Raw genomic sequence first — 12,022 nt, 5'->3', positions numbered from 1 at the left:
GGGTGCTGCGGATGGGGGAGGGGCAGATGCGGTGCGGGTGGGGTGGAGGGTGCTGGGATGTAGCAGGGGGAGAGGTGGGTATGGGGGTGGGCCGGGGGTGCTGCGGGTGGGGAGTGCTGCAGGTGTGGGAGCTACGGTTGGGGGTGGGAGTGCCGCAGGGGGGGGGGGGCTGCAGGTGTTGGTGCAAGGGGTGGGGGGCGGATGCGGTGGGTGCTGCAGGTGGGGGGCCGCGGGTGTTGGTGCTACTGGTGGGGGAGCATGCGGGAGTGCCGTGGGTGTTGTTGATACTGGTGGGGGAGCGGGCGGGGGGCCGCGGGTGTTAGTGCTACGGGTGGGTGGGGGGCGAGTGCGGCTGTCAGTAGCCTTCTACTGTATAGTAGCATTTTCCCCTGAACTCTGCAGGCAGCTGCAAGACTGAGGCGGTTAGTAAGAGTCCCGCTTACAGTCGGCGGCTGCAGTGTCACCCGACTCCCTGGGAGACACGTCTCTCGCACAGCTACTATACCCAGGCACGTGGCCAGCAGCAGCAACGTCACACCGTGACGTCACCCGGGCACAATACAGCAACACTGCAGCAGCTGGTAGAACAGTGACATCACATGACAATAATACATTAATACTGCTGCAGCATTGCATCACACAGTGACGTCGCCCGTGCGGCTGACAGTGACAGGAACAGTCACATCCTGGACTTACAGTACTGCACCACATAGCAGATCCCTATGGCCGCGGTGTTGTGACATAGGAGGGAGAGAGAATATCTTCCCTATCCCGAGGCCGCCTGTGTAACGCAGTGGTGGGGCTAGGAGTAGTCAATGGCTATTCTATTTAATGATCCGCAATAGGTGAGGGGCGGGAGGCAGGGTGAGATAGGAAACCCGTCCATGTCACTGCCAGCATACCTCCCAACTTTTCTCTTTTTGAAAGAGGGACACGCGCACGAAAAGGGGGCGTGACCTACGAAAAGGGGCGTGGCTTCACGGGAGGACCCGCGATCGCGAGCCACATCCCCGTTTTCGTCACTGAAGGGGCATGCCCAGCGCTCTGTGAGCCGCTGGCATGTCCCCTCTCCCTGTGACTCCAGTGAATAGACGCTGTGCGCATGCGCACAGCGTCTATTCACCGCTGGTGACACTGCTGACTGCAATAATATTATCATCTTGGCTGCAGCCGCCCTGAGCACGTGTGTGACAGCAGGTACTGCCGCGGGAGCCCCGGGTACTGGCTGGATATAGCACTGCTGCAGGGAGTGTACGTGGAGGAGAGAGACAGGGGAGTGGGCGGAGACGGGGAGGAGACTGGGCGGGCTGAGGGAGGGGATTGTTCCTGGTAGATCTGTGACTGTGACTCCGCCCAGCGTTACGGGCAGGCAGTTGGCACAGAGTCACAGATGTAGCCAAATATATAGGAGATAATGGCACTATACTAGGAACTACTGAGGAGGAAAGGGATCTAGGAGTCACTATTTCAGGTGACATAAAGGGTAAATATAGTATTAATGGCACTATACTGGGAACTACTGAGGAGGAAAGGGATCTAGGAGTCACAATTTCAGGTGACATAAAGGATAAATATAGTAGTAATGGCACTATACTAGGAACTAGTGAGGAGGAAAGGGATCTAGGAGTCACTATTTCAGGTGACATAAAGGATAAATATAGTATTAATAGCACTATACTGGAAACTACTGAGGAGGAAAGGGATCTAGGAGTCACTATCTCAGGTGACATAAAGGATAAATATAGTATTAATGGCACTATACTGGGAACTACTGAGGAGGAAAGGGATCTAGGAGTCACTATTTCAGGTGACATAAAGGATAAATATAGTATTAATGGCACTATACTGGAAACTACTGTCAAAGTCAGAAAAATATCCCTATACACGCTGCCATATTTGCACCTCACGCTGGTCCGCGCTGCGCATGCGTGCGCTTTCCCGTGATAGCGCATACCCGCTGATGCGTGCACCCGCTCGCATCGGTATGCGTATTTACGGTAAAGAGTATGTAGTCGTAGCGTGCGACCCAATCGTTACATATTTCCACAATTAACGTAGTTTATAGATCATGGTCCCTTTGATAGATTCTGAAAGTTTGGTTAATATAGAATGTCCCTGATCGGAGGAATCCCTCTTTGTATTGTAGGAAGGGTCTAACAGGAGTCATACAGTAGTGTTTGGTACCCATCGGAAGAGTATTTAAATAGCAATATTCCGGTGTTGGTTTGGAGCGTATTAATCGCTCGTGCGAATAGTTATGGACATAAGAAGTTTATGTCCATTACTATTATTTACTCTTACTCAGGTATGCGGCGGGAAACCTAGTTTCCCACCCACCTGAGCTGTTTGAAATCGTCACAGCCCACCTGTATGAATCACCCTATGACCTTTTGTTATAATGCGAAGCCGAATTCCTGCGTCCAATGGACAATGAGGTTGTAGGGACCATTAGATTGCATTGTGTGAGTAGCATAAAAGACGGGCCTGTGGCATCCAGCTTTCACTTCTCATCAAACGGTTCTCATTGCTGATAATCGGGAAGCTGGATGTCCAGAGGCGCATGCGATCGTTTCCCCTTGTGCGTAAGTTTTTCTCCGTGATCATATTGTCTTACTGTGAGCCATTTCTCTCATCTCTACCTCTCTCTCTCTCTCTCTACTCTTTCTCTCGTATTTTCCCTTGATTAGATTGTATTGTATTGTATTTATAGTGTAGTTATTTGGTTAGGAAGTCTCTGTTATATTGTAGTGTATCATTTGTACTGTGATTCCTTTTTACAAGTATATTAGTTATAATACATTTAATAGGCTTTGGACCCTAAACAAGTATCTGTGTATTTTCTCATAGTGTTAAGTGTTCACAGAGCGTCGGTGACGCTCAAGCAGCTTTGTAGTTAATCAGGTTACACCAGGTTGCACTTACACACTGTCTCTACATAAAGGTATACTGTGTATCTAATAGTTAAAGGTATAGATATCAAGGTATAGCGTTGTGAGCGTCGGCGCCGCTGGTGATCTCCTCGTGGTCTCGAGCGTCCGCTACGCCATAGCGAATCATTACGTTTGTCTGTAGCCAATAGTGTGCCAGTCTGTGATCTCTGGGCCGTGAGCGAACGCGACGCTTGAGCGTCTCGCCTACGGCTGAGCGATCGTTACGCAAGTAGCGTACCCTAACGGTACTTCTTACGTAGTCAGCGTACAGTGTTCTAAGACCTCATAAAGGGTTATTTATACGATAAAGGAATACAGCTTTATCAATTGGGGGCCGTCCAGTCCTTCACATATCTGCACTAGGTAGATCAGCAGACATTATCCCTCAGCAAAGGGCGGGAGGTTGTCTCGTAGTGCTGGCGGGATAAGCGTCTGCTTCGCTTAGATAACGAGTGCTGAAGGAATCCGGGAACCGGAGGTAAGAACAAAACGCTAGTGTCTTTTAAAACTGTAATTTTTTTTTTTCTTCTGTCTTGCGTACACACGCACGCATACATATATATCTGCATTTCTTTTTCATTTTCGTATATCACTATCCTGTTTGCCAGTTTTATAGTTGATAGAAAAGTGCTAAAAGAGACTTGCTGTTATTTCATAGTTTAAGAATAGAGGTAATAGTTAAAGTATAGACAAACACACAGGTTTGCCTGGGAGATAAGGCAAAGTCAGTGGGGTACGTGGTAGATGATCAAGGATCATCTACATTGATAAAAGTATAAATTGTGTTACGGTGGATCTTTGTTTTGCGTACACGTGTCCCTAACAAAAGACTTGTGTACGCAATCCAAAAGCAGACGCACGTAGCGTACATTACGCAACGGAGCGTCCGGTTACGCCCACGTAGCTCAAGTCACGATAAGTTGAAGTAACGCAAAGGCGATAAGTAACGCACAGCGGTAGATAACGCGACGCGGTAAATAACGCAAGTCTATTTTTGGTGTCCGAAATTTAATTAACAGATCCTGCTCCTAATTGGTAACACAGCTGGGCTAAAGAAAAATTTCTGCGCAGAAATAGAAATAGAAGCAAAAGTGTACATGTGGTGAGTGAGTGTGTTTTTATTATTACAAGTTTATATAACTTAAAGGTTGAACCACAAGAAAAGTCGAGTACTCGTGAGGTACACGCGTGTAAGTGACGTGCACGGTGGCTAGGGAGGCATCCTTGGTTAAACATAATATTTGAGCATTAGAGTATAGCGGACCAGTATAGAACAAGACCAGGAGGTCAGACCAGGAGGTCGTACAGAACAAGACCAGGAGGTCATAACAGACCAGGAGGTCATAAGGAGACAAAGAAGTCCGCTATAAAAGGTAAGAGGCACAACCCCGGGGGTTGGTGCAGAACCCATATAGGCCATATAAGCTCTGGCTGAAGGAATTCGCAGCCGAAATTTTCGATTCCATTGATCTCTCAGTACATAACAAGTAGTGCTTATGTACTGAACGATTGTACCGCACGTCATTGTGTGCATTAGTAAACCTGACTAGTATCATTTTGCGTACAAAGGTCATAAACGCTAGTTGTACATTCTGACGTGATTTGTGTAATTTTTTATTTTTGGAAGGGAAGTTCGCTGGTCACTCAGGAACTATCTAACAACCCCACCTTTACTGGAAAGAGTAAGTGTCCTGCGGGTAACCCTCACATGTTCCAGTGAACAGAAGGTTTTTGGTAGGTGCTCTAGGTCGAGTACGCCAGCACCATATCGGTGTGACCAGGTCGTATTGGTCGACGTGAGCGAGTGAGTGGGGTACTCGGTAAACCGCCACCGCCGGCCTATTTTGAATAATTTGGTTTGCTGTAAGGGTTCGCTGAAGACCGTGATATAAAGATCAAAGGAGTAGTAAGCAACGCCTGCAGATTATGGGGGCCAGTTGTTCAGGTAGGGGGCGATTAACCTCGGTTCGGGTTGATTCAGAGAACCGACCAGTCGGGTCGGCAAGGTACATCATGTGTGAGAAATATGGAAGTCACACAGAGGTTTTATGTGATGAATGGGAGAGAATGACTGTACAAGACAGGGAGAAATTCCCAAGAATAGGTAGCTTCAGCCCAGAAGTGTTACAAAATATAAGGAGGAGGATATGTCTCATAAAATCGACAAAGAGACGAATTCAGCATCATGATTATTTACAGTTGTGGCAACAGGAAGGTGAGATACAGAGAGGTTTGGCTCTGGCGGCGGGATCTGGGGCAGTCAGGAAACTGATAGCCACAGCCCCACCTCCACCATACATTACAGGAGAGAAGTTGATTGCGGAGAAAAACGCACTGGGGTGTAAAACACAAACTCTTAGCAACCATATAAATGTTAATGATGTTAACCAAGTAACCCATGCAATTATTAACCCGTGCAAGATGTACCCTGTTTTGAACTTTCCTCAGGAGTGTGATCAAGAAGACGATTCGGCAACAACTTCAGCGCTCTCTCTAGCGGCCACCATATCAGAAACCACAGTAGGAACTGCTCCACTCACGAGATTAGTGAAGGCCCCTAGCGGAGGGATAGGTGAGGTCGTGTCAACGGGTAAGTACGGCACCATGCATTATGCTGAGACAATTGTACCACAACAAGCTGTAGAATCTACACAGAGTGAAGCTGTTAGAATAAATCCAGTTAAGGTGATAGTAGTTCCCAATGGGAAAACAGATGCATCAGGAGCCACACCCGTTAGGAACATTGCCATGTATTGCCCGTTTACTAGAATGGAATTGAGGACCATAGTGTCTGAATTCCCAGACCCCAGAAAAGATTTAGTTGCAAGCCAAAAATACATCAGGGATCTAGGAAACACTTTAGAGCCCAATAATAAGGATTGGCAGATAGTGCTAAGAGCTTGCTTACCTTCAAATGTCGACTCAGTTCAATTCTTAGCTGATTGCGGACTAGATAAAGATGTACCGCTTTCAGATGTGTACGACAAAGATAATGTAAAAAGGATAAATTTACAGTTAAAGGAGTATTTCCCAGCCGTTGTAAAATGGAACAGAATATTCTCCATTAAGCAAAAGGAGTCCGAAACGGCAGCAGAATATTTTCACCGGGCACTATTAGAAATGGCAAAATACACTGGTATAGAAGACATTAGGACCAACCCAAACCATCAAGAAGTAGCAGTATCGGTACTGATGGATGGTTTAAAGGAAACATTAAAGGCAAGGGTACAGACCACGCAACCATGTTGGCGAGGTCTGTCAGTGTCCACTTTGAGAGAGGCTGCTATTGATCACGGCAGAAACATCACCAGGCACAGAGAATCGCAAAGTGATAAGTTAATGTCAGTAAGTATACAGGCGCTGACCACAAAACAGCCTGCGTATGTACCATCAAATCCTGTAAGTAAGTCAACTGTGATAACATGTTATTCCTGTAACAGACAGGGACACTATGCACGAGACTGTAGAGTAAGAAATGTACCAAAATCATACCAACCCCCTAGACAACGACACAACACAAGACATTGGGATCAGGATCCACAGAGGCGGAGTTATGAGCCACATACAGGGGAAACAAAAAGATACCCCCCGAACAGAGATTGGCATGCCTCTGGTAGTTCCCAGCTAACTCCCCCACAAGTAGTTGCTGCCAGCGGGATTCAGGGAGGTCAGCATACCCAATAGGGGTGTGGCCATACCTGTAATCTGCAGCCAGTAAAATTGATTGCAAGCCTTGGAAATGAACCCGAGATCGCAATCAATGTAGCTGGTAAAACTTTAAACTTTCTTGTAGACACAGGGGCGGCCAAGTCAGTGATAAATTCGACAGTGGGCATGAGAACCACTGGTAAGACAATTCCAGCCATGGGAGTAACAGGAGTAGTCCAGCATTACCCTGTTAGCAAACCAGCCGAGATTACAATAGGGCCTTTGCATACCAAGCATTCCTTTTTGCTGGCTGCATCGGCACCAACCAATCTCCTGGGAAGAGACTTACTATGTAAAATGGGGTGCGTCATTTATTGTACTTCTGAAGGTGTATTCTTGGACATACCTGAGAATCACGCTCAGGAAGTACGAGACATGTTAGACTCCCCATCAAAATTAATGTCACATTCCATTATGACAAATAGGAATCCGTCCCAAGTAGAAGAGATGACTTCCCAGATACCAGAGTCACTTTGGACAAAAGACGGACAAGACACTGGATTAATGGCAAACGTAGCTCCAGTAGTTGTACAAGTAAAAGATGGTAGGATAGCTCCAAAAATCCCACAGTATCCTCTGAAGCCAGAGGTGGAGTTAGGAGTTTTCCCAGTAATAGAGCGCTTGCTACAACAGGGCATTCTGGTAAGAACGTCCAGCACAGCCAATAGTCCCATCTTCCCTGTTAAAAAGAGTGGGGGGAGGGGTTACAGACTAGTGCAGGATCTAAGGGGGATTAACAAAATAGTTGAGAGTCAGTTCCCCGTAGTGCCAAATCCAGCTGTCATCCTAATGCAAATTCCTCCCACTGCCAAATTTTTCACTGTTATTGACCTCTGCTCCGCTTTCTTTTCGGTACCTCTGCACCCTGACAGCCAATATTTGTTTGCATTCACATACAGAGGAGTCCAATACACGTGGACTCGATTACCCCAAGGTTTCATAGATAGTCCAAGTATATTTTCTCAGGCTTTGCATGATTGTTTACAGTCTTTCCAACCGGAGAGTGAATCAGTATTGATACAGTATGTGGATGATTTACTGCTGTGTTCAGATTCACTGGAAGCATCTCTGAAGGATACGAAACAGCTCCTGTTTCATCTTTCAGACACAGGTCACAAGGTTTCCAAAGACAAGTTGCAATTATGCCAAACTAAGGTAAAATATTTGGGACACTGTCTAACACAAGGACTGAGACACCTGACCGCTGATAGAATCCAAGCAATTAGAGACATGACCCTACCACAAACCCAGCAACAGATCAGAACGTTTTTAGGAATGTGTGGGTATTGCCGTAATTGGATCCCAGGGTTTTCCATATTGGCGCTACCTTTGCAGGAAATGGTCTCCTCAAACAAACCTGATAGGATTTTGCATACAGACGAATCCGAAACAGCATTTGAGAGACTCAAACAGTGCCTAACGCAGGCGCCAGCGCTAGGTATGCCAGACTATGGGAAACCCTTTGAACTATACGGAACAGAAAGTGCTGGTTGCGCAGCAGGTGTACTAACCCAAAAACACGGTGATGCCAGCAGGCCAGTTGCATACTACAGCGCTCAGCTAGACACGGTAGCGCGATCCCTCCCCACATGCTTGCGAAGCGTTGCTGCAATAGCATTGCTAGTAACAAAAAGCGAAGATGTCGTGCTAGGCCACAACCTCACAATCCATACACCACATGCAGTGTCAGCCTTATTGAATTCTGCCCAAACCAGACACGTCTCATCAGCGAGGTTTACAAGATGGGAATTGGCACTAATGGCCCCAGTAAACATCACCATAAGGAGATGCAGTGCATTAAATCCTGCAACATATCTCCCAGGTGTGCCTGGTCAGGCACAAAGGGTGGAAGGTGAGAGTGATGGGGAAGGAGGATTTAATACAAAGGAAGATACACATGATTGTATGGAATATTTGACCCAAAATTTTACCGCAAGGCCTGACATCAGTGACAATCCACTGGAAGATGCAGAACTCACGTTCTACACGGACGGTAGTTGTCACAGACAGTCAGACTCGGGAGACTTGTGTACTGGATACGCAGTCGTAGATGACCAAGACACCATAGAAGCGGAACCGCTAGGCCCACCTCACTCAGCCCAGGTTGCTGAACTGGTCGCCCTAACCAGAGCATGTGAATTGGCTAAGGGTAAGTCAGCCAATATCTACACCGATTCTAGATACGCATTCGGGGTAGTCCATGATTTCGGAGCCCTATGGCGCCTCAGAAATTTCATGACGGCAGCTGGTACACCGATAGCGCATGCAGCTCACATAAAAAGGCTTCTAACAGCGATACAGGAACCCGACAGAGTGGCTGTTATCAAATGTAAAGCACATACATATAGTCAAGACCCAGTATCACTTGGTAACAGCCGAGCAGACGAAGCTGCTAAGTTAGCAGCTGCTACCCCCATACCGACAGACACCACACAACTGATGGTATTCAATACCATCAACACACAAAAGTTGTGTGAGATGCAGAATTTGTGTTCCACACAGGAAAGAGCAGTCTGGAAGGCAAAGGGATATGGCCAGGAGTCCTCAGGGCTCTGGACGGATGGACATGGTAAACCAGTGGCCCCCAGAGCATATCTTCCATGTCTGGCTGAAGCAGCTCACGGGCTGACTCATCTAGGCAAGGAGGGAATGTGCAAATTGGTAAGAGCATACTGGTGCGCCCCAGGATTCTCCTCTCATGCGAGTAAAAGAGCAATGTCATGCCTTACCTGTCTGAGAAAGAATATTGGAAAGGCAATACCTACAGAACCATCCCATATCCCACCTGCCGGCGGCCCTTTTCAGGTAATACAAATTGACTTCATTCAATTACCCCCTTGTCGAAATTTGAAATATGTACTTGTTTGTATAGATGTTTTCTCGAATTGGGTCGAAGCATTTCCAGCGGCTACAAATACCGCTATGTTTACAGCTAAGAAAATTGTGCAGGAATTTGTATGTAGATATGGTATCCCTAGAATAATCGAAAGTGATAGGGGTACCCATTTTACAGGTGATGTCTTTCAAGGAATGTGTAAGTTGATGGGAATTGATAGCAAGCTGCACACTCCGTACCGTCCACAGGCTAGTGCGAAGGTCGAAAGAGTGAACAGCACGATTAAAAATAAATTGAGTAAAGTAATGGCAGAGACAGGATTGACGTGGCCAGAAGCTTTACCCATTGTTTTGTATAGCATCAGAACCACTCCCAGGTCCCCTCTTAATCTGTCCCCCTTTGAAATCTTGTTTGGTCGACAACCGCATGTCATGATTAACCCTCAGGATGATTTGAAATGTAACAATGAAGTAACTGTAAAGTACTTGATTAACATGAGTAAACAGTTGAGGAACCAAAATGATAATCTGAAGTTAGTGATTCCTGATCTACCTGATAGTAATTGTCATGACATTGAACCTGGGGATTATGTAATGATACGAAATTTTCTACGCTCAGGTTGTCTTATTGATAGATGGGAAGGACCATACCAGGTCTTATTGACTAGCACCACAGCATTGAAGGTTGCTGAGAGAGAGACTTGGGTCCATTCATCCCACTGCAAGAAGGTTGCTGATCCAGAGAAGTCCCGTGATAAGGAACAGACGGTAGAGGTTGTATCACTGGAGTGTCTGTTCCAGGAGGACTGAGGCGGCACCTGAGCCTTGAAGACCGAAAGCAGTTGTCGACTCCCCAATCCCTTTTATTGTTTTTCTCCACTTCCCATCCCCTCTCCCTTGAAATTTCTTTTTCCCCCTTCTCATTCTTCTCCATTTCCTCCTCAAAGATGGACTTGCCCCAAGAGACTGTGATCCGGATTTTCCTGTTAACCATGATGTTGACTAGAGCAGTCTGTTCCGGCGAGAGTACCATGGAGGTCGAGAGAGGTTCTGGAATGGGTTCCGATTATGATGATGGAGGCGTAGTTTTCCAAGATCAACCTAACCAACAAGCAAAGGCGAGTATCAGAAAGCGATCCGATAGCATTGATCATAGAAGAAATTGTGACGGATTGTTAGCTGAAGAAAACTGTATCTGCAGGCTTTGTAACAATGTCATTGAGGATGGGTGCATAAAGAAATGCCAATCCAGTTTTAATATCCATATGGACCGGCATCCATTGAGTGACTATCACTCCTTAGTGGGTAATGTGTTAAACAAAACAGATTGTTGGGTATGCTCTCAAGTACCTCAGGGTCATAGCAAATCAGGGCTAGTACCATTTCCTTTAACGATAGGGGAGGTACTTGAGTTAAATGGTGGGAGACCGGTGGACAGGAGGTTTAATATCTCCAGCCCTCCTAGTTTGAAGCTCCACCAATACCATGTGGATAGGTCCCTCTTATGTTTTAACATCTCCAATCCCCGACAGCCGGGAAATTGGGAAGTGTCATGGAGCAACCTGACCATGACCTTCTCGCATAGAGCAGATAGAATGCCTACAGATACAGAGCTTGTACGCCACATAGCCAGTAGAGGAAAATCTTTCAGGTATAGATATACCTTAGGAAATAGGATTACTAGAGTTGGAGAAGTATCACCAGGATACTGTGCACATATCGTACAACCTGATACGTGTATTAAGCAGATGGAAGAATTAGGGTCAGGAGATTTCACCTGGAAGGTATGTAATATGGTAATGTCCTACTCCGTCCCATATGTTCTCCCCGATGATGCTTATTTCATATGCGGGAGAAAGGCGTACAAGTGGCTTGCCCCAAACTCTGAAGGATTGTGTTATATTGGAAAAGTATTGCCTGAAGTGATGACTGTAACACATGATAAAATGAAAGACATACACCGTGGTGCCCAAGCTCCTTATACTCACACTCATTACGAGCACCGAGTTAAAAGACAACTGTCAGAAAGGTTAGAGCATCCGGCCTCTGATCTGATCCATGAATCCACCGGGATTCAGGTTCTGGTGGCGTTAGATTTCACTCGCACCGCTCGAGGAGTGATGAATTATAGATACATCTCTGCGCTTGCAAATTTGTTAGATAATATCACTGAAATGTATGATGACACGTTTAGATACACTGGAAGAGAACTCCAAGCTTATAAAACAGAACTGGTACAGCATAGAATGGTTCTTAATTACCTCACAGCAGTGACAGGCGGATATTGTGTTACATTGGCAACACAGTACGGCGTGAAGTGTTGCACGTACATCACGAATAGCACCGAGGATCCGGTAGAGGTCATAGACCAAAAGATGGATGATATTCTCCAATTAAAGTGGGAATTTCGCCGAAAACACAATCTCACTCTTGCTGCTGTAGGTAATGAGCTGACTGGTTGGGTGTCATGGTTGAACCCGCGAAATTGGTTCTCCGGTTTAGGAGACTGGGCTCAAGGAGTCATAATGGATGTTGGAAAGTTTCTCCTA

This window comes from Pseudophryne corroboree, chromosome 5 (genome assembly GCF_028390025.1).
Source record: "Pseudophryne corroboree isolate aPseCor3 chromosome 5, aPseCor3.hap2, whole genome shotgun sequence".
NCBI lineage: Eukaryota > Metazoa > Chordata > Amphibia > Anura > Myobatrachidae > Pseudophryne > Pseudophryne corroboree.
Note: the sequence above shows the minus strand (reverse complement) of the source record.